The 23418-nt window shown below is 44.6% G+C and overlaps 1 protein-coding gene across 5 annotated transcripts in view; it reads left to right on the top strand.

Annotated features, from left to right (window-relative positions):
* Window positions 1–23418, top strand: part of KTN1 (kinectin 1) — a 106045-nt gene that overhangs the window by 3133 nt on the left and 79494 nt on the right. The window contains exon 1 of one of the 5 annotated variants that reach the window (XM_079983303.1): window positions 9895–10008. The exons of the other annotated variants lie outside the window; for them this stretch is intronic. The gene's annotated coding sequence lies outside the window, so the exon portion shown is untranslated. Of the gene's footprint in view, window positions 1–9894; window positions 10009–23418 lie in introns of those variants that run through there. 5 annotated transcript variants of the gene reach the window in all.

Below are 23418 nucleotides of genomic sequence, written 5' to 3'. Positions count from 1 at the left end.
GTATAATAAAAGAAATGTAACTGCTGAAACAGATCAATTTCGTCACTTATTCTAAGACATTTCTCTCCTCCCCCCACCCCATTTTACTTTATTGCAAGCATTTAGTACTGCACTGCAATGTGTAAGTGAAGCCAGTCCTTCAATTGCAGTGAAAAGTGAATATCGTTTTGCTCTTTATAAATTCTGGAGCAGTACAGTGGTACCTCAGGTTACATACGCTTCAGGTTACATACGCTTCAGGTTACAGAGTCCGCTAACCCAGAAATAGTGCTTCAGGTTAAGAACTTTGCTTCAGGATGAGAACAGAAATCGTGCTCCAGCAGCGTGGCAGCAGGAGGAGGCCCCATTAACTAAAGTGGTGCTTCAGGTTAAGAACAGTTTTGGGTTAAGTACGGACCTCCGGAACAAATTAAGTACTTAACCCGAGGTACCACTGTACTTGAAAAGCTTATGTTGGAGAAAGTAGAAGTGTACTACGGTAATAGGTTCTAGGCATAACTATTTCTATAAGGGTACCCCCTTCACTCTTGCATGACAGCTGCATGAGTCTGCTTTATACAGTATGCATCATGGCTTAATCATCAGGTTTAGCTTGATAAAACAGTTTCAGTAATAGATTCTCTGGGTTCCCTTTACTGCTTGCTGGGAATGTTGTAGGGACTTGGCATCTTGCATTTCTTCAAAAGATGCGGCGTACTTTGCTTCAGATGTCACTGACTTTAGGGAAGCAGTAGCTGTTAATAGAGCAGCAAATGAAGTCTTAACCCTCCAGTCCTAAATATACTTCTCTTGGACCCTGTCCCATTGATTTCAGTCAACTTCCAAATATGTATGTGCTTAGACTACAGCCTAAAACCACTGGATCATGTAGTTCTGTTTCCCTTGTATGTTAAAATTACAATAGTCATCTTCATCTTAAAGTAATGGAAAAGGTGAATATGAAGTTAAGGCATTTGTGTGGAAACTGCGGGTAGCTCTAATTACTACTCAGCCTATAGCCTCCCTTTCAGGCTATAATAAAGCCTCAGGGATATGATTCTGAAGCTGCCCCCCCCCCCCCGGTATATATGTGGGCAAATGTGTGAAGAAATGAGCAATGAGCTTTCATTGCTTTTCTTTTCTGTTCACCAACCTTGGATTGTTTTTATTTTGATTATGTATTTTGTGTTTCTATAGTGTGATTTTATCCTGTGAACTGCCCTGAGACCTGCAGGTATAGGGCTGTATACAAATTTAATAATTAATAATAATAATAATAATAACCTTGCAATTCAAACTCCAGTACAGGCTTCCTCAACCTCGGCACTCCAGATGTTTTTTGCCTACAACTCCCATGATCCCTAGCCAGCAGGACCAGCGGTCAGGGATGGAGGGAATTGTAGTCTGAAAACATCTGGAGGGCCGAAGTTGAGGAAGCCTGCTCTAGTAGTTTACTTCTTGCCTGTGTGTGCTATAATAGTAATTAAATGGTCCTTAAATTTATAGACTTTAAAAATGAGCTGTTGAGATTTCTAAGGTGATGTCCTAGTAGTAATGGAATTCTCCCCCTAACCTGTTAGATGTGGAGTCCAAACTTATGCATGTTTACTCACAGCATAAGAACATAAGAGTTCTGCTAAATCAGGCCAAGGGCCCATGTAGTCCAGCATCCTGGTTTTCACAGTGGCCAACCAGGTGCTTGTGGGAAACTTGCGAGCTCCCGACTCCTGCTATCTCCAGCAACTGGTATTCATTCAGAAGCAGCATACTGCCTGCAACGTGGAGGTAGAAATGGTCTGTCAGTGGCTACTAACTATGATGGCTGTCATCCATTGATTAGTCTAACCTGCTTTTAAAGCTATCCAGGTGAGTGGCCATCAGTGCCTTTTATGGGAGTGAATTATATAGTTCAGCTATTTGCTATGTGAAGAAGCAGATTCTTTCGAGTCCTCCAACATTCATGTCCACCAGATGTCTACAAGTATGAGTGTTTATGGGAATGTGTGTGCAATTTTTAGTTTGTATTCTGGAGCTAAATAATTGTATGAGTAGAACGTGCTCTGCTTGTGCAGCAGGCTCTTCTCCCCCTTCTGCCCTTGCACACCCCCCCCCCCCAAATCTGCTCTGGCGGATTGGGGGAATCTGCAGAACAAATTTAGAGAGTATGTGGGGGCAGGAAAAGGGGAGAGCATTCTGTTGCACAAGGAGAAATCTTTGTGCTGACAGAACATTCCCCTTAGCTCTATGTTGAATACATCCCGAAGTATTGTAAAAGCCAGATAGAATCCCCACCTACAAAAAAAAGTTGAGATTCCTGTCTCTTTTAAAATGTAATCAAGGATAAGACCTAAAATGTGAAGGTGTTCTTGAGGAATCAGATGAATATGCCAGATACTGTAAACAGGCTACAGAACTGGTGACACTGGAAACAACTTTGGCATGGTAACCTTTTAATCTAACTAGCTGATCCTTTTTCTATACGCAGGATTTTCTCAACGTAAGGTGTTTAGCAGCGGGTGGCTCGGAGGAAGACTCTTACAAGGGCCAGGAGTAGATGCTTAAAGCAGTGAAAATATTGGTAACGCTTCTTGTCCTGTGCAGATTTAGTTGGGATCAACAGGCTTGGGAATGCCTGACATTGCGAAGGAACAGGCTGCCAGCAGTACTTAACTGAAAATCAAGCTGAAGATTGGTTATTTAAAGGAATAAAGTGAAGCACTCAGAATAGCGTATACATAAATAGTGCCTACAGGACAAGTATGTTGAAGTATGGTACTAACTCCTGGTAATGGGATAATATTTGGTTTGATTGCAATATCTTGCCGTCTAAAGAATGTGTATTTTAATGGGATTATTGGTTAGTAAGAGTTGCTAAGAACAGTAAGCAGGAAGCTGGCCCTTGAGGATTGTGTGAACTGTTTAACAGTGAAATCACTTGCTAGATGGGGATTTCCACACACACACTGCTAAATATAATAATTTAAATTTCTTGGTCCTTCAGCTTCGGAACTTTAATGAAAAGAAAGCTGTTGCACCTGCAACACATTGGAAAGGGCACTGTTTAGATATAAGATAACATGCTTGCTTGTTGTAAATGCTGTCATTCAAGCTGTGCACTACGCAAGTGGCTTTTTGTTTTGTTTTTCCATTTGCTGTGTGCTCCAGTTGAACTGCAAGAGCAGCTTACTGGAGGTCAATCAGTCAGTCTGTGACTAATATGGTTCTTGTAGGCTACACTAGCTAGCTTCCTAAACCAAGTTACTGGAAAGCCAGTGCAATCAGAAAATGGCTCCTCCTCCTCCTCTATTAGGTTTGGCAGCTTGGTGATCCACTAAGCGTAACACAGGGATTGTCAAGCAGCTGTGAAGAGTGCAGAATGTAGCCAGTAGGCTGCATCTGACTTGACAGATCAGAAGTAGTGTATACCTGACCAATATATGGCAGTGACAATGAAAACTTTATAGGGTTGTCATCAAGATAAATAAGTGGGAAATGTTGCTGCTAGCTCTGAGCCTTAAGGAGAAGGTAGAACGCCAATTTAAATAACCTTAATAACTGTGAAGAAAGACAGTAGTAACTCCTATAAAAACATGAGCCACCGTGGCCCTTCCCTCTGTTAAGTGGTGCAGCAAATAGCATGCCTTTGGTCATGAATTACCAAATTTCTATTGAAGACTGCAAACAAAAGAGTTTAGCATGCAGGCTGCAATCGTGAACCCACTTACCTAAGAGTAAGCCCCACTGAATCTGTGTTGCAGCCATAATTGTTCCAAATAGTTCCAACAGAGGAAAAGAAAGCACAACTTTCCTCTTGAAAAACCTTTGCTGCTTCCTTTGGAAGGAATTATAAAAGCATAAGAAGTTTGTTTGGATCAAGGTTGGCTCTGTTTTGGGGTTCTCAACTAGAACCTCTCAATTCTCTGTGTGGCTGTTAAGCTTGCAGGCTTCCCACAGGCAGCTTAGTGGCCACTGGGAGAACAGGATCCTGGACTAGACGGGCTAAACGTGAGTTGAAGATATTCCAGCATTCTGAGTCCTTGGGCAACCAGATGGAATGATCAGGAAACAGCTGCACCTCGGAGTGCAGGGGCCCATAGAAGGCCTGTTCATTTGTTTATAGCATTTTTACCTTGCTCTTTGGTCAAAAAGGCTCCCCCCAGCAACTTACAAGAACAGCAGCCAGACGGTCCCTGCACTCAGGTTTAACAGTCTGAACAGACTGTACTGGTTGGATGCTGTGCTCTGTCTCCATGGTTAAAGGCAGTACGTATGCATCCAAACACCAGATACTGGAAATTCTAAGAGGGCAGAGTCCAGTTGTGCCCAGATCCTGCTCACAGGTTTCCCACGGGCATCTGATTGGCCACTGTTCCCTCAGGTGGCACAAGGAGTCGGTGCATCTGGCTGTTAAAACGGGAGGTGGGTGGTTTGAGGCCACCCAGGGATGGCTGTGGGCTGGATTCCTGCATTGCTGGGGCTTGGGCTAGATGATCCTCGGTATCCCTTCCAACTCTTAAGATTCCATGATTCTATGTGAACAGGGTGCTGGACCAGAGGGGCCATTGAATGGATCCAGTAGGCTCTTCTTACCCTATGCTCTTACCTTCATAATTAAAATATTTCCCCCTTTTCTGAATAAAAAGGCGGGGAAACTGGTTTTTGGAGGTGATAGCAAATCTACATTTATGTAAATGTGTGTAAACGGTATCGCTGTTCTCGCAGTAAACACTCCGGCTTCTCAATTAGTCTCTTTAAGATGTTTTAATAGCATTTGCGGAACTTCCTTAATGCTTGTCTGTTAACAATTCTACTTCATGTGTCTGAAGGCCGAAGCCTTGGAGAGTTCTTGCTTCAAAGATCACAACGCTCAGGCTTCTTTAGGAGTGCGTCTGGTATTCTCTCTTCCTCTTCAGAGAGTAATATTGGGAGCTGTGCCACGTTTCATACCATGTAAAAGGAAGAGCTAGACTTGCTCCAGCTTGCAGAGGGCGGCGTGATTATGCAGCTATAGCTGTGTAGCAGCTCTCTCCCCTGCCCCCTTTACACTCTTCCTGTGCTCCACCTTTTTCTACTTCGGAGATTAGATTATTGTAGGTCAAAGTACTTCTAGTCGCTGTTTGAACCAGATTACAGTATGGGCGCTGGGAAAACTGAGCAGTTTGTGTTGGGGAACTTTAGTAAAAGCAGTAAAGTTTTCGTTCCTCCATTCGGGCAAAATGACTTGGGGAAAAGGTGGGGAAGCTTTTCTGTGCCTGGGGTAGTAGATAAGGGGTTGCTGAAGCATCTTCCCCATGGAAGTCATAAACACATCACAGTGAAGATAATGAAATTGTGGTTTTGGTTCTGGAAAGATTTTAGAAAGCCCCCTTGCAGTGAACAGATTAAAGTCCTACTTCTCACTGCTGTTTCACGAAGTGGAACTAACTCATTTTTTTCCCCTTTGCCCTCTTTCACGTATGCTCAGATTTAGACAAAATACTTCAAATTCCTAAGAGTCAAAAGCAAATATTTAGGGCTTGGCTTGTAGAACGTTGAAAAGAGAGACCCAATTAAATATTAGAATGCCAGCTCAACATTTTTAGAAGCCTAGGGAACCAGGCACCCAGGGTTTTTGACACCGTGTTACTCTGACATGCATATTTGACAGCCCTTTGAAAGTTAAATTAATCACTTTCTTGCAAGCAACATAATTTTCTCTTAAATAACGTTCCAGGTGGGTGGTATTCCGTGTGAGTTTAACCCACTGAAATTAATGAAAGTGACTAAGTTAGGTCCATTAATTTCAGTGAGCCTGCTCTGAGGAAAACTTAGTTGAATACCACCCAGTGTTGTTAAATAATTTGATGGAATAGCACTGAAGTTTCGTAGCTGTCAGTTGATGGTACTTTAGAACCCACTGAAAGGTCACTCAGCGCCTTGAAAGCACATGGTGTTTACAGGGTAACATGAGCAAAAGCCAGGCCCCTGCCCTGAAGAGCTTACAATCTAAATATATACTGTGGTGCGCTGAGAGGTGGGGAAAGAGATGCAAGGATAAAAAGGGATGATTGTAAGCAAATGCAATTATGCATCTTTAGAGTTTGTTACTGTTGGGGATTATGACTAACGGGATGAGCCAGAGTACTCAGTGTTTAGGATCTGCTTTTTCCTGTTCAGGTTTTAATAAACCTTAGGAGTTGTTTTGATATGTGCTTTGCTCCCATATCAAGTGATGTTACAAACAGTATGTTTTCCTGTTGAAACTGCAGGCGGTTTGTGGAAGTCTTTAAACCAGATTAAACCAGGGTCTGTCTTTCCCTGCCCCAGTTTTCATGAAGTTGGAAGTAGTCTCTGCACTCCTTTTTCCTAACTCTTTTTATTTTAATGGAGGAATATAAAAAGCTGACTAGGAAACGTTTGCATTCCTTCTTTTTAAAGTATTTCTTTCTCCGTTGTGCTGGGTGATTGCTCAACATTTGAAACGTGGAACTGTGTGCCACAGTCCACGTGAAAAAAGTTTGTGTAACACTCGGTGCCCATCTCTGTCCCATTATGAGTTTGTTTTGCAAGAGCTGAAAGTAAACACTTCAGCACACAATTCATAATTGCTCTGCTGCAACTAGCTGGACTTAATGAGTACTGTAGCTTAATTAGATTATATTTGAATGAATACATAAATTCTTCAAAATGAGCTTGAAGAGATATTAGTACATCAAATAAAGATGGAGAGATTTCAAATTTGCCTCGGTGGAAGCCTTCAATGAAAACCATTGTGGGGCAGCGACTATCCTAGGCCTTCATGACTTGTGGTATTGGGCTTTATGCAACCCAACAGCCATACAGAACCATCTCCAGGTTTAAGGAGGCTCTGGTGCCCTTTTATGGACCCCTCTGGTGGAGTTGTAGACAGTTGTCTACTTGAAACCCATAAGCGGAAAATGAGAGCAGCATCACTCTCCTGCCCATGAAAACCCCCAGTAATTGGTGTTCAGAGGCACACCATCTCTGATACTGGAAGCAGACTACTTGATTAATGGCCATTGATAGTTACCCTTCAGGAATTTGTCTAATTCCCTTTTAAAAGCTGTCCAAGTTTATGACCATCACTACATCTTGTGGTAGCATACTCAGTAGTTTGCCTACGCACTGTGCGAAGAAGTCCTTTCTTTTGGCTGTCCTGATTCCTGAATCACCTACCATTTAACTTTACTGGATGTCCTAGGGTTCTAGTATTGAGAGAGAGACGGGGAGAGATAAGCTCCTCCCTATCCACTTTTTCTATACCATGTTTAATTTTATACACCTCTGTTATCTCCCCACTTTAGGGACGCAAGTGGCACTGTGGGTTAAACCACAGAGCCTAGGACTTGCCGATCAGAAGGTCGGCGGTTCGAATCCCTGCGACGGGGTGAGCTCCCATTGCTCGGTCCCTGCTCCTGCCAACCTAGCAGTTTGAAAGCACGTCAAAGTGCAAGTAGATAAATAGGTACCGCTCCATCGGGAAGGTAAACAGCTTTTCCGTGCTCTGCTCTGGTTTGCCAGAAGCCGCTTAGTCATGCTGGCCACGTGACCTGGAAGCTGTACGCTGGCTCCCTCGGCCAATAAAGCGAGATGAGCGCCACAATCCCAGAGTCGGTCACAACTGGACCTAATGGTCAGGGGTCCCTTTACCTTTATCTCCCCGCTTTACACATCTTTTTTTGCTAAGCTAAGCAGCCCCAAACCTTTAACCTTTCCTTACAGGGGAGTTGCTGTAGCCATTGATCATTTTGGCTGTACTTTTCTGCACTTTCCCCCAGCTCTACAATATACTTTTCAAGGTGTAGCAAACACCATTTTGTACACAGTATACCAAGTAATATTTTCAGTCCCTTTTCTACTAATCACTAATAGGCAATTCACCTTTTTCATAGCTGCCTTGCATTGGGTATTAGCAAGCTATCCACCGCAGCCCCAATAACTTTCTTTTTTCTAGTTAGTCACCACAGGTTCAGACCTCAGTAGTGTACAGTATATGTGAAGTTAGGGATTCTTCTCCCAAATGGAATCAGTTAACACTTCCTTACACTGAATGGCACTTGCCATTCTGGTGCCCATTCACCCAGTTTGGAGAGATGCTTTTGGAATTACTTCTTCTTTTGTCTTTCCCATCCTGAATAATTTGGTATCTTCAGCAAACTTAGCTACCTCTATACATATGCATGCAAAAGAATGTGCTATATTCAGAAGTAAGCCCTATCGAATTCAGAGGGACTTATTCCCAGATAATAACGCTTAGGATTGCAGGCTGAAGTTGCCAAATCAATGTCTAGTCAGAAGTTAGTCCTTTTGAATTCTCTGAGGCTTACTCTTAGGTAAGTGGGGATAGTATTGCAGCCTTAGTATCAGAAGGGATTGTGGGTTACTGATCCAGCCCTGGTTTTAAGGAAATACATAAAACTTGATACATAAAACTTTCCTGGAAAGTGTTGCTTGTTTCAGCTTGGCTGGCATTTGTTGTTTGTGTGTCATACTTTCCCTTCGGTGTAGTTTGGTTGTCTTTCCTGACTCTTTTTTTCTTCCATTTTTCTTTCTGTTTTATTTTGCAGTATTTCATTCAATAACATTAATCATTCTTTGCAACACATACTATACATACTTATCTATTTTTCATAGTTGTACCATTATGACTTTCCTCCACCCATGCTCAGCTTCCATTGTTAGAGCTGTTTTCTTTTGTGGACCAGTTTCTCTGACTTACCATGGTCTAGATTGCACAGGCTTGGATGAGGAGGGGTCTTTCTCTGAGCAGTGAGATGGGCTAAATTTACATCAGGTCACTTCCGTCTATCATCCCATCATTCACTTCCTCACTCCAAGCATACAGTGAGATGATGTTCTGTAGCAGTGCACATCACAGGGGTAGAGAAGGCAGAACGTGACATGATAGGCTGTTTCAATAATACATAGGCTCTAAAGTGAAATAACTGTAGTTTCATGAACAGACAGATGAGTGTAATTTAGGGTCCATTCCAGGCATGCATCCAATGAAGTGGACTGTGGTCCTCAAAAGTTATGTCATGATAAATTTGTTAGCTTTGAAGTGGTTGCTTTTTGGGTGTGTGTGATTTATTTTTGTTTGTTTGTTTGTTTGCAGCAACAGAGCCGCTGGAAATTGCCCCAGTATAATAAAATTGCATGCAGCTGTTGAAAACCAGCTGCAGCCGTTACATTAAGGAATTTGGTGTGTCCTGGCTAGAACTGAGATGGAGCAGAAGCAGGGAAGCAATGGAAAGGGGAGGCTCAAAAAAGCAGGGAAACAGCAGGGTGGAGCTAGATTTTAAGAAGGATTTGGCATTTTGCAGTGGGAAGGAAGTGATTCACAAGTCTGTCCGTTTTTGCAAACAAATCCACAAAAATTAGAAGCTGAAACATTTTTACTAGCATTTGACAGAAAGCAAATCATTTGGCTCATTGGCGTATGTCTGCTGAAAGCAGGGGAGATTAAACTCTCCTACAGAAGTTTCCTCTCTGTCTCTTCAAGCAAACAACTGAGTGGGTTTTTCATAGCTGCCTCATTTATATTGATAAAGTGTCTCCAGTGCCCTGGATTGAGATGACCCTTCAGACCTATTGCTGATTTCTTTTTCTCCCCCTAGCTATAGCCTAACCTCAGGATATAGGAAGGAAGCTTTTATAACTTGTCATGCGTCACTAGTAGAGAAATATGTCTCCCCTTAGATTTGTGGTGCTTGATTTCCACTCCCCCTTCCTTTCACAATCGTTCTACCAGATGCCTGGGAGGTTTATCTGCAGCACTGGGTTGCTTGCAGAATGATTTGAGCCTAGTCACAGCTTATTTCTGATAGTTTTGACCCTGGGAAGATGACTAAGCAGTTGTGTGCCAATATAAATCCTTCTGACATGGCTGTAGGCAGGACCTGGACTTGCTGGTGACTGATGGGGATGGCAAAATGTCCTTAAAAGCTGGGATTCATCTTTGATCCCAACCGAAGACCTTCTTCACCACCACCCCAAATGACTTTAAAGAAAAGTTTTAAAATGGAAACGGCAGGTGACAAACTCCAGAATTTCATGCAATGTGTAAAAAGTGCAAGTACTGGTGGCATTTAAATTTGATGAGGGATTTGGAGTTGAAGGATGAACAGTGAAGGAACCAAATTTGCAAGTGGAATGGAGTTATTCAGAATGGGCACTGTCTTAACTGGTTGGCCAGCCAGCAGAATGGCAAAGTAAATCTAACTGTAAATGGGCAGAACAGTACATATTGTGTGATGACTCATCCCAATTCTGTGTGTGCTTTTGTGATTACTTGTGAAAGTGATCTTGGTTATACAGTGGTACCTTGGGTTACATACGCTTCAGGTTACATACGCTTCAGGTTACAGACTCCGCTAACCCAGAAATATTACCTCAGATTAAGAACTTTGCTTCAGGATGAGAACAGAAATCATGCTCCAGCAGCGCGGCATCAGCAGGAGGCCCCATTAGCTAAAGTGGTGCTTCAGGTTAAGAACAGTTTAAGTTTAAGAATGGACCTCCGGAACGAATTAAGTACTTAACCCGAGATACCACTGTATTGGAAAGGTCTCTGCAGTCTCAAGCGCAGTGATGTAGCAGTGGGAAAAAAGGCAGAAATGAATAGGGAAAGGGTTGACGCTAATAACAATGGTGCTGTATAATTGTTTGCATGGCCATGAGTAGAATGCAGTGTATAGTTTTGGGTTCCTCACCTTGAATGCAACAGCTCAGTGAGCATAAGAAGCTGTTTTCTACTGGGCCAGACCATAGGTCTGTTTATCCCGGTATTGTTGACTCTTGCTGACAGTGACTCTCCAGAATCTCAGGCAAAGTTATTTCCTGTTGCTGCATTCTCTTTTCTGTCTAGAGACAGACAGGGATGTTTGGCTTTACAAAACATGTGCTCTGCCATGGAGCTGTGCCCCCCACCCCCGCCATTCAAATATTACCTTCATGTGGGAAGTGCTGCGGCTCAGTCTGATCCCAGTGACACTCTGTGTAAGATATCCTACCTCCCTATGGTGTTGTCACTGACTTTGCATGAGAAGTCCTTTCAAAGTAGAAAGCTGGCACATTAGGCAAAAGGCTGGGCTAGAGTCTCCTGTGACCCGCTAGCTTTCAGCATAATCGCTTTCTGCATGCAGAAGTCTTGAGAAAATACAATCCTCTGTGTGTGTTTCTAAATTGGGCAGACCTGGGAGGGTTGAACACATCCTCCATCCCACCCCTAAGCAGCAGAATTTCATGACTTTGTCATGAAAATAGAACTAGGCGTAAAATCTCCTTTTTTCATTGCACATGTGGTATGACTTAAACTGAAAGGGCAGGTTTGCCCTACTTCCTATTATATCAAAACTAAATTTAAGCAATTATTGGTGCAACACTTGATGATCCAAGAAAATGTCTCTTAAGATTTATTTTGGAGCTCTGGTACAAAATTGTGACTAAAGTTGCAATCCTGACCTCACTAATTTCAGAGTAAGTCTCATTTAATTCACTGGGATGTATTTCCGAGTAGACATGGTTAGGATTGTACTGTAAAACTGCTAGCACTCCTATTTGCTTTGGAATTGCTATGGTCTATCTAAGAAATGTCCCTTGGAGCCAAGCAGTACTTAGCAACATGTTCATGAAGGTTCTCGGCTTTCTGAAGCTTTAATTCTAAATGGAAAACTCAAAGATTGGTTTCTAGAGCCAAATTGTACTGGAGTATTGGCCATTAAAAGGTAAAGGTAAAGGTACCCCTGCCCGTACGGGCCAGTCTTGACAGACTCTGGGGTTGTGCGCCCATCTCACTTAAGAGGCCAGGGGCCAGCGCTGTCCGGAGACACTTCCGGGTCACGTGGCCAGCGTGACATCGCTGCTCTGGCCAGAGCCAGAGCCAAAGCCGCACACGGAAACGCCGTTTACCTTCCCGCTGGTAAGCGGTCCCTATTTATCTACTTGCACCCGGAGGTGCTTTCGAACTGCTAGGTTGGCAGGCAGTTTATTTATTTACCAACAATTCTGGTTGCACCATTGTAAAGATAAGGACAGCATGCAAGATGCTGAATTGGTCTTCTGAAGCCAATGCGTATACCGACTCTTGTTTGTGTCTAGAAACCAAAAACATTCCTGTAGTTCTTACTGGTAGTAGAGCATTGAACATGAAAGTTTTGCTTCTGTTTAGCCCATCCTTGCACCTCCACTATATCTGGTGCCACAAGTGGGCTTCCTTTGAAGGGTATGTAAAAGCAAAATACTTGTAAGTTTCCTCTAAGTGTTCTAATGCTAGTAAATTTGTTGGGGAAATTAAAGTAATGTGTGTAGTTCTGAATTCTCATGGGACTAGGTAATTTTCATAGATAAAACCCTTATGATACATTACTGGTATAAGGTTACATGCTAAACTTAGTACCCTGCTTTTGGCATGGCAAGTACAGAAGAGCAGTAGCAGTCCTTATCTTTTCAATGAGCCAGTCTTCACAATATGGAATCATTTGTTTCCTAAACTCAAGCTTGTATGGGTGCTGTTCTCTGACCTTGAATATTACTGTCCTAAAAACCCCCACATTTAAACAGAAACTCTTAAAACATACGGAGAATTGGTGGGATAAAGAATGATATTTGAGGGGGGGGCGTTGGTTAAATTTTATGTGATTTGGTTAGAGCAAATATATTAACTGTAGAGCAAGTGTATTAACTGAGCAGCATTTTTTTAAAAAAAGTCATACTGCCTATGAAACAAATGTGTGCAGGTGGGTGAGAGAGACTGGTTCAGTGCATTAAAACACTGTTCCCTTGATAGAACTTTCTTCATCCTTATGTGTCTCGATGAGAAGCCTTTTCTCATTTTCCATGTCCTGATCTTGTGTGATGCATGAACTGAGCCACACAGAAAGGCAAATTTAACCATACAGTACTTCCAAGTAGCTGAGGGCAAAATCCTTTCTAGAGTAATCTTCCAAGTCGCATTGAAGCAGGCAGAAGATTTGCTAGAGCAGAGCTCAGCTCCTGCTATGCTTATAGATGCTTTGTCTAAAGTCACGCAGGTCTATCCACGAGCACTGCATTGGTGGAAGAATGCCTGAGAAATCACATGGAAGCTGCTTAAAACTCCTCTGGGGAAAAGCTGGGCCAGAGAGTGGCATGTTAAGTATTGAGCTGGGCTAGTTGAAATGCCCCTGGTAGATTGTCACTGTCTCAAAGCTACCCTAACCCAATTTAGAATCTTGTGTCTGGCTCATGTGTAACCCTTTTCCTCTTTTGGAAAATTCTTCCATGCAGTCCACGTGTATTACCAGAACTGCATATACATGTGACTGATATATGTGTGTGTGTGTGTGTGTGTGTGTGTGTGTGTGTGTGTGTGTGTATACACGTGTATATATATATAGATAGATAGATAGATAGATCTATATATATATATATATAGATAGATAGATAGATAGATACACACACACACATATATATACATACCTATACATATACATATATATACCGTATTTTTTGCTCTATTGGACGCACCGGACCACAGGACGCACCTAGTTTTTAGAGGGGGAAATCAAGGGAAAAAATATTATTCCCCCCCCCAGCCCCAAAGAGCAATGGACAGGCTGCGTGCTTCCTCTTTAGCCTTGAGCAGCATCTTTAGCCTTGCACAATGGGATGGATCGTGCCCGCTGTCCACCGGGGCTGGACTAGATGACTCCTGGGGTTCCCTTCCAACCCTGCAATTCTGTGACCTCGGAAGTTGTTGGGGGTCTCCACACTGGAGGCTTTTAAGCAGTGGTTGGGGGACCATCTGCCTGGCGTTCTTTAGCTGTGATTCCTACATTGTGATGGGGCTGGGCTAGATGACCCTCGGGTGGCCCTCCCAACTCTATACAGTCCTACACTTCTGCGGCAGGAGATCCACAGCCACTTCACACAATGCCCACTCCCAATTTTCATTGGAGAGACATGTGGCTTCACTGTCTAGGTAGGTACCCCCCTACCTGCCACTCTTCCCTCGCCCCACTTAAGCCGAGGGAATTCCTGCCCAGAGAAGCTCCCAGGTGAGGCAAGGGTTAAGATCTACCTCTGGTAAATGGCTTTGTATCCCCCCTCTTTTCTCTTCTTCTTCTATGCTAGTTCCTTCTCTTGTGTTTTGTTTAATCTGTTTTTATTGTATACTAAAATAAAAGCTGCAAAGTTTCCTTTTTTATAATATTCCCCCCCTCCAAACTAAAACGTTAATCTAGATAAAAACACTGATCCAGAGGAAAATAAGGGGGTGGAGAAAGGACGAAAAAAGAAAAAGGTAGAGATAGAGAGATTTTTTAAAAGTTGGCTTCTTTAGCCTTGTGCAGCCTCCTGCGGCTGGAGAGGCGTGCTAGGCAAAAGAGGAAACCCGCGCAGCGAGCGGGATGGATCGCGCTCGCTGCCCGGGCTTCCTCTTTAGCCTTGCGCAGTCTCCCACGACTGGAAGGATTGCGCAAGGCTTTTCTAGAGGAGGGGGAAGGGACTGACTGGCCACGTCAGTCTCTTCTCCCTCCTGGGGAAAAGCCCGCAAGAGCTTGTGTGTGGCTCTTGGGGGCTTTTCCTGCTTGCCTCCCCCCCTGCATTCGCTCCATAGGACGCACAGACTTAGTTTTTAAGACGGAAAAACTGCGTCCTATGGTGCGAAAAATACGGTATATATAATGGTGTACAGACAATGAAAGCAGCAGTGACAAACAGACCACTCGAACAATAAATATTACAAAAACACAGCTGCATGTAAAATGTTGCATTAATGCAAAACTACTAGCAATCACAAAGTAGTTATCAATTCCAAGACACCTCCTCTTTCATGCTCCTGGCTTTCACCCAGGACTCCACCCATCCATCCTGGTTCTTGCTTAGGGCCTAGACAAACTCACAGCCTCAACCCATAAAAATCTCCCAAAGAGGAGAATTCCTGGAACCTGCTGACATCACCTTAGTACAGTGGACTCTCCGGATATGAACTTAATTCGTTCCTGGGGTCCGTTCGCACCCCAGAAATTACATAAATAGAGGCACGCTTCTGCGCATGTGTGCAGCGAAATCACCCAAAGATTCCATATCCAGAGGGATACGTAAGTAGAGGTACGACTGTAGTCTCTCACTCTAGGCTTGCTTTTCATGGGCAGACCCAAGGTAGATGGGGCATCCTCAGGCTGCCCCAGCTGTGGCTCATTCATTCTCTGCACCTTAACCCAGGTATAGCAAATTGGAAGCGTTTTCCATGGGGTCCCAAGGAAAGACTAGAAAGACACTCCTCCCAGTTCTTTCTCTAACCTCTGCTCAATAATTATAATAATTACACAGGTTTGGAAAAGCAGGGTAGCAAGATATAAATGTTAGTGTGCTCTGTCTCTGCTTGGTATGATTACTGATGCCTTGGTACTGATTACTGATGCCTACAGCTTTTGATGAACATACTTTGGCATGTGTGTAGAAATACCCTCTTCAGACTAATTTGCTAGGTTGGAATGGGTCGTTCCTCCTTCAGTTCCACACTATCAGTAACTCCTTTCATTCCTCCTACTTAACAATAGGGCTATTGAATCTGTGGAAGGTTAACGAAGCGTTTTTCTTCGTCAGCTGCACAGTCTCTTTGTATGTGTGAACAGAAGACTGAATAGAAATAACAGACAAAATGTTACCGGGTCGCTGTGATGTGCAGCTTTAAGTTGAAGGCCTGTTTGGGTTTCCAGATTGCTAGCTCCCTTGAGGTTTTGTTTCAGGAACCTGAAGTACTTCATAACATCTTTTTTCCATTTTGTTTTGTTATGTCAAAACATAGGAGTATGCTTCACCAGGAGGGACGCAGGTGGCGCTGTGGGTTAAAGCCTCAGCGCCTAGGGCTTGCCGATCGATAGGTCGGCGGTTCGAATCCCTGCGGCGGGGTGCGCTCCCGCTGCTCGGTCCCAGCGCCTGCCAACCTAGCAGTTCGAAAGCACCTCCGGGTGCAAGTAGATAAATAGGAACCGCTTACCAGCGGGAAGGTAAACGGCGTTTCCGTGTGCGGCTCTGGCTCTGGCTCTGGCTCTGGCTCTGGCTCTGGCTCTGGCTCTGGCTCTGGCCAGAGCAGCGATGTCACGCTGGCCACGTGACCCGGAAGTGTCTCCGGACAGCGCTGGCCCCTGGCCTCTTAAGTGAGATGGGCGCACAACCCCAGAGTCTGTCAAGACTGGCCCGTACGGGCAGGGGTAAAGGTAAAGGTACTTTAACCCACAGCGCCACCTGCGTCCCTCACGGGCAGGGGTACCTTTACCTTTACCTTTTATGCTTCACCAGGCAGACTTCAGTTTCCAGTTTAGAATTTTTCTTAATTGCTTCCTCCTCTTTCCCCCAGCCTCAGATTATGGCGGTCCTTCAGGATGGAGCGCAATATCATTCTGTGTCAGTTACAAGTCTAGGGAGGTGTGATGTCGCTCCCATCTCTGCATGCTTGGGACCAGACTACATGCATCTTTGTGTATGTGCGTGTGGTTTTTAAATAGGAGCTGCAGCTGGGGAGGGGGAAGAAACATTAGGATCAGGGCCATGCTGTGCTTGATTTTTGTTGGGAACGAAGCATGAATCAGGGAGCCCCTGCTGCTGCTATTAAAAAATATACACCAATGAACCCACACATACAACTGTATGGAAACATGTCTTTGATATAAAGTACACTTTGGGGGGGGGGGACAGGAAATGAAGACTCAAAAACGTAAGAGCAGCCCTTCTAGATCAGATTGATGTATAGTTATAGCATCTATATAGAACCTTCAGGTCCAAGAGCAATTGTTGTTTTTGTTTAGTCGTTTAGTCGTGTCCGACTCTTTGTGACCCCATGGACCAGAGCACGCCAGGCACTCCTGTCTTCCACTGCCTCCCGCAGTTTGGTCAGACTCATGCTGGTACCTTCAAGAACACTATTCAACCATCTTGTCCTCTGTCTTCCCCTTCTCCTTGTGCCCTCCATCTTTCCCAACATCAGGGTCTTTTCCAGGGAGTCTTCTCTTCTCATGAGGTGGCCAAAGTCTTGGAGCCTCAGCTTCAGGATCTGTCCTTCCAGTGAGCACTCAGGGCTGATTTCCTTAAGAATGGATAGGTTTGATCTTCTTGCAGTCCATGGGACTCTCAAGAGTCTCCTCCAGCACCAGAATTCAAAAGCATCAATTCTTCGGCGACCAGCCTTCTTTATGGTCCAGCTCTCACGCCTTGGAATAACAGGGGTTTTTTGGGGGGGGGGAGGAGGAGGCATTGAGAATAGTAGTGAGAGATCTGGAGGTGTGCTGAATAGGCATGCAGCATTTTCCTGGTCAGGCTGCTTAGGGGAGCTTTGGGACGAATACAGGAACCGGCCAGTTTAGTCTTAAAATGCCAGAAAAAAAGCACAGGAAACTCTTGTTCAGGCAGCCCATAGAGTGGATAGGATGTTTATAGGCTGCAGGTTGGGGGAAACCCTCCACCTACATGGGCATCTGTTCTCACTGAAATTTCTGTTCTCGTCTGGCACTTGGAGAAATATGTTCACTACTCATAACTTCCTCTGCCGTATTCCTGCTAACAACTCTTAGTAGCTTATGTTCTACCAAAAAAAAGCACAGAGATCTCACACATACACTGCTCTTTTCAAGCTCCCCGCCCCCTCACCCCAGTATAGAGGTGAGATTGGTTTTATAGAGCTGGAATCCTGTTCTGACCCAAGGTGGATTTTAAAATTCATGTGCTTTTTATCCGGGAGTAGTGAGGACACTGATTCCTCCATCCTTTCTCTTGTTCATCTAAAGAAATGATGTTAATAGAGGGTGAATGTTCTTTTTAGTGGTGCATAGAATTGAGCCAGCCCTCTGGCTTGTCTCTGAAGAATAGCTGAACTCACAATTGTCCAGGGTATTATTGTACTGTGGTGTTGGCTAGTAAGTGTAAGAATTGCAGCTATTCCCTCTCTTCCCTCCCTCCCCTGATCCCAAGGCCTTGGAGCTTTGCCAAACAGCATTTTTCTGTGCATGTATGTGGAAGATAGGAATGCAGTGCATCCTACTTGCTCACTGGTTAAAATTTGGTCATTGTTTCGCATGAAGGACGTTGACTCTGCTCTGTTCTCAGACGTATGTTATGGGCAGCTCAGTCTTTGCACAATCCCTTGGAACCCTTGGAACCCTCAGATTTATCCTGTTGCTGCACATCCAGTCAAGTCAAACACCTTCTGTCTATATCATTTGCTAGGGTAACCCGAGGCTTGCGTGAGCAAGGGTACTTACTGTAAGCACACAACTTCGGTGCATTTAACTTGTACAGTTACCAGCTATACACACAAGAGGGTTCTGGGAGAAGCGACTTTGGGAATCCCATTGAACCCAGTGTATTTTGACTATACAGTGGTGCCCCGCAAGACGAGCGCCTCGCAAGACGGAAAATCCGCTAGACGACAGGGTTTTCCGTTTTGGAGGCGCATCGCAAAACAAATTTCCCTATGGGCTTGCTTCGCAAGACGAAATGTCTTGCGAGTTCCTGCGGGTTTCCCCCCCTTCCCCCCCCTTTTCCTAAGCCGCTAAGCCGCTTATCAGCTGATCCACTGATAAGCCGCTTAACAGCTGATCGCTAAAAGCCGCTAAACCGCTAATAGCGCTAATCCGCTAAGCTGTCAATGGGCTTGCTTCGCAAGACGAAAAAACCGCTATACGAAGAGCCTCACGGAACGGATTAATTTCGTCTTGCGAGGCACCACTGTACATGATTTTGGTTTTAGACACGATCCCTGAAACATAACTTATGTGAAAATAGCACGCCAGGATCTGAAGAGTAGTTGGACAAGACGTTCAAGGGTTGATTACTACAATACGCTCTTCTGGGGGCTACCACTGGAGACTCTGAAACATATTATCAGTTGCTGGGGTACATTCACATTTCCCCCCCTGCTCTGGCCAGTTACACAGGTTGCTAATTTGCTTCTGGGCAAATACAAAGTGCTGGTTCTAAGCTTTTCAGCCTTGGACTCATACCTTCAAGTTCACCTTTCCCTGTTTGAGCCAACCTACCAGTTGAAGGCAAGTCAGAAGGCACAATTTACCGTCCTCTCATTACAGTGGATCGTTACTGTATAGTAATGGCTAGAAGCAAGAGCTCCACAGTTATGACCCCACAAGCGTTGGAACTTCCTTCCTGAATAAGATAGGAAATGGCAGAAGCAGTTGCCTGATTTAAGTAGATACATATGTAATGCTGGTGGTGGATTTGAGTATTTATGGAGAAAAGCCTCTGTACATGTAAAATACCTTGTTGGTTTGTTATGACTGAGGAAGTGATGTGGCTGTTTTTAGAGAGAGCTGGCAACATAATTTAAAGTTATGACTGGAACCTATCTTATCACCGCAACAAGTTATAACAAGCTGGGGGTGGGGGGGAGACACAAATTGTGAGCAAGTTACAAAAGCTGTGGATTAGTATACTGGAGAGGAGATTACTACTGCTAAGAACAAAGTTCTTATCCATTTGCTTTTAAACTGCTACAAAGCTAATTTTTGAAGTGTAGTTTTGCCATTAAAATGGATTCTGTAAAACTACGTGTCCTTTCTCCTGGGTGGATAGAAGAATATAATCTTATTTAAACCAACTGGCTTTTGAAATAAATCCAACTTCAAAATGGATCTTGAATTAAATATAAACATGTCTAAATTCATCATCACTCAAAATGGAATGCATGCTCTGCTATACTGCAAGTTACTTTTGTCGTGCTGCCTAGGTCTAGAACCTCACAAGGGGGTACTACTTATAAAATAAACCAGGATGGTGCGATTGTACCAGCTGAACTTGCCTTATAGTGAATCAGACCATTGGTCGACCTGACCCAGCCATGTCAATGTTGATTGGCTGTGGCTCTCCAGGATTTCAGGCTGGAATCTTTCCCAGCTCTACCTGGGGATGCCAGGGATTGAAAGTGGGGCATTCGTCATGCAAAGCGGATGCTGTACTACTGAGCCGTGGCCCTTCCTTTCAGGAATGGTTAGATGCCAAACAAGCCAATTGGTTTATTTAGCAGTTAACCATGGTTCATTGTTTACCAAGATCCTTGGTTATTACCTAACATGAAGCTGAGATTCTTTGAAACTGAATTCAAGGGGAATGGGGAGGCCTTAGCCTGACGCTTAGTTCATGCTCATTCCATCATGGTTTACTACTCCACATGTACTGGGTCAGTATTCGCAAAAGCCTTCAAAGTTCCTCCCTCCATAGAATCATCTCCTCTGTGTTATTGCCAAGCTGGCTTGAAGTGGAACAGTCTCCCTCGGGAGGTTGTGGACTCTCATTCCTTGGAGGTTGTAAAGCAGAGGTTGGATGGTTGTCTGTCATGGGTGCTTTAGCTGAGATTCCTGCATTGAAGGAGGTTGGAATAGATCCCTTTCAACTCTGTGATTCTATGAAGTATTGCTAAGCTTACAGTGGCTGAGGTCAGCCCTTGCTGAATAATAGTCAAGTTTAGGATGGGACGAAACACAAAAGGGAAGAATATCAGTCAAGAAATGCTTAAGAACATAAATGAGACCAGGACCCTTGTCCGTGCAGAAGTCTTTTCCTTTTTCCTTGAGCTCTTTGGAGCTCTTAGTTCAGGCATGCATTGATAATGTTTGTAGGCTTGGAAACCTAGAAGTACCATAGAATGAGCTTCCTGTTAGCTGCCTTGCAAAGCTTGCATGGTGCCTGGACCTAGTTGGCAATCCTTTCCTCCCTTTGCCAAAACATTGCAGCCAGAATAAATTGCACCTACAGTATGAGGGGACGCAGGTGGCGCTGTGGGTTAAAGCCTCAGCGCCTAGGACTTGCCGATCGAAAGGTCGGCGGTTCGAATCCCTGCGGCGGGGTGCGCTCCCGCTGCTCGGTCCCAGCGCCTGCCAACCTAGCAGTTCGAAAGCACCTCCGGGTGCAAGTAGCTAAATAGGGACCGCTTACCAGCGGGAAGGTAAACGGCGTTTCCGTGTGCGGCTCTGGCTCGCCAGAGCAGCGATGTCACGCTGGCCACGTGACCCGGAAGTGTCTCCGGACAGCGCTGGCCCCTGGCCTCTTGAGTGAGATGGGCGTACAACCCCAGAGTCTGTCAAGACTGGCCCGTACGGGCAGGGGTACCTTTACCTTTACTTTACAGTATGATGACGGTAAAGCAGCAGAATTGAGCAGAATTCCATCTTTGTAAGAAGCTGTGTAATTCCACTCCTTCCCAGGCTTGGAAAAATCCTAGACATCGAAAAGCTGGGGCTGATGCCTAAGAATGTCTCCTTTCTACTCTCCCTGCATGGAACTGGAAAAAAGAGGGGAAGGGGGGGGGGGAATTCCCAAACCCTTGATTCTGGCATCTGCAACTCTTCCATAATAACAGCCCACCAGTCTGCAAGTCTATGTTTGCCTTCTTTAAACCACTTTAACAGTGTGAGGTAGGGGGAAGAAGTGCAGTTGGAAAGCCTTTGGGAGTGACAAAAACGGAGGAAATGAGGTAGGGTTGTGACTTGGTGGTAGAACACACGGCTTGCATGCAAAAAGTCTGTTTCATTGCCTGGCATCTCTGACTTGGGCTGGGGATTCCTCCTGTTTAAAACCCTGGAGAGCCACAACAAGTTGTTGTAGGTCAGAGGTAGACAATGTGATGTTCTCAAGATGTTGTTGGCGTCCAGCTCCCACCAGCCCCAGCCTGTGTGGTCAGGGATAATGCAAATGAGAGTCCAACAACTTCTGGAGAGAGCGCACCACTCTGGCTACCGTTGGTGGAGATGGTGACCAGGCTACCCGGAGTTCCTTATGTTCTGCTTCTTAGAGAAGCTTATTCATTCTGTGCAGAGCCCTCTCACCAAATGATATAAGAGAATACTGTTGCTGCCTCCTCCTCCTCCGAGTTATCTGCCAGTGCATTTTATGCCATTGACAGTCATTGCTTCAGTCTTTTTAGACTGGGATCTCCATGTCTCACTCCCCTTGTATGGGGGCTCCGCACAATGTTGTCCATTTGTGTCTTTCCCAGTGCAACTTCCGTATTTTTTTTCTTGCTGCCCATGGTGTGATTTTCTTTATTATGTTTGCGAAGAATGGTTGTGCTGCACAATATCTCCACAGATAGAGGAGTAATGCTAAGGGCCCCTACATCTTTTTAAAGAGGTGTTGTTTTGGTGTGTGCAGTGATCTGTTGAACAGGATAGGCTCACAGCTCACTACATGTTCACTATAACCTTTGTGCAGGGTACCCTGTTTATTTTTGTTTAATTGTGCTCTTAAGTAGTGCTTTTAAACGCTTCCAATCGACGCTTCCAGCCTGAAAGAAACATTAAAGCACTTTTTTTGGGGGGGGTTGCGGGTATTATTTTTTTGCCTTTCATGGATAATAATGGGCGGCCATGCATAAATGAATATCTACTTTGCACTAAATAAATTGTTTTTATTTTTTAAGGATCTCTTGGAATGTTTCTCCCTGAAATGACTGTTCAAGTGAATTTGACTTCTCCACTTATATAGCAACTGTGTCCCTTCCACAGGTGTGGATGGAATATAGGAGGGTGAAGGCACAGAATAAGTGCCTTATCCTCCACCATGTTGAAAGCCATTTGCAGTTCTTAATGCAGGTGGCATTGGAAGAAGCATGATTATTAGTACTAGGAGCCATGCATCTGGAAACAGCCCTTAGCATAGGATTGGAAGTGAAAATGTTGGGAAAGGAATTCAGGCATGCAGAGATGAGCATAAATTGGCACAGCGGCTCCATGTGGACCAGCATTAGAAACTGAGATATGAAAGCTAGGAGCTACTGTATTTTTTGCACCATAACACTCACTTTTTTCCCTCCTAGAAAGTAAGGGGAAATGTCTGTGCGTGTTATGGAGCGAATGCATACGGATGGCGGGGGGATCTGCTGCAGTCGTGAGCAGAGGATCCATGGTTCCCCTTCCTTCCCTCCTCCGTGGCTCGCTTTGAAACAGCAAAGTGGGAGAAGAGCCACTGAGTGGGGAAAGGGGGGGGGGTCAGAGAGCCTGCTTGCTTTAAAGGAGCAAAGCGGGAGAGGAGAGGAGCCGCTTAAATGAGTGCAAGCGGCTCCTGTCCGGTTGGCTCCTTTAAAGCAAGCAGGCTCTCTGTCCCTCTCTCCTCCCCACTCAGCTGTCTAAATAGCAGCAAAGTTTTTCAGCAAGCCGGGGAGGAGGGAGAGAAGCAGAGCCTGCTTGCTTCTCCTCTTATACCCCTCTTCTGCATTATTAACAGCATCCTTCTCCACCCACCCCATGCGTGTTCATTGTCCCTTGAGTGCTTTTCCTTCCCTCCCCACTTAAAACGTGGTTACAAAGCATGGATCCACATGGATCCTCAGGATTTTTGCATTGGGCTACCTCAAACTCACCGTCAGATCACATGTCTGTGGCCACAGCATGAACCACAAAAATCATACATCCACTGTTTCGTTTAGAATATTTTTTTTCTTGTTTTCCTCCT

Source organism: Podarcis cretensis, assembly GCF_951804945.1.
Source record: "Podarcis cretensis genome assembly, chromosome: 1".
NCBI lineage: Eukaryota > Metazoa > Chordata > Lepidosauria > Squamata > Lacertidae > Podarcis > Podarcis cretensis.
This window is presented reverse-complemented; position numbering and strand designations above follow the sequence as displayed.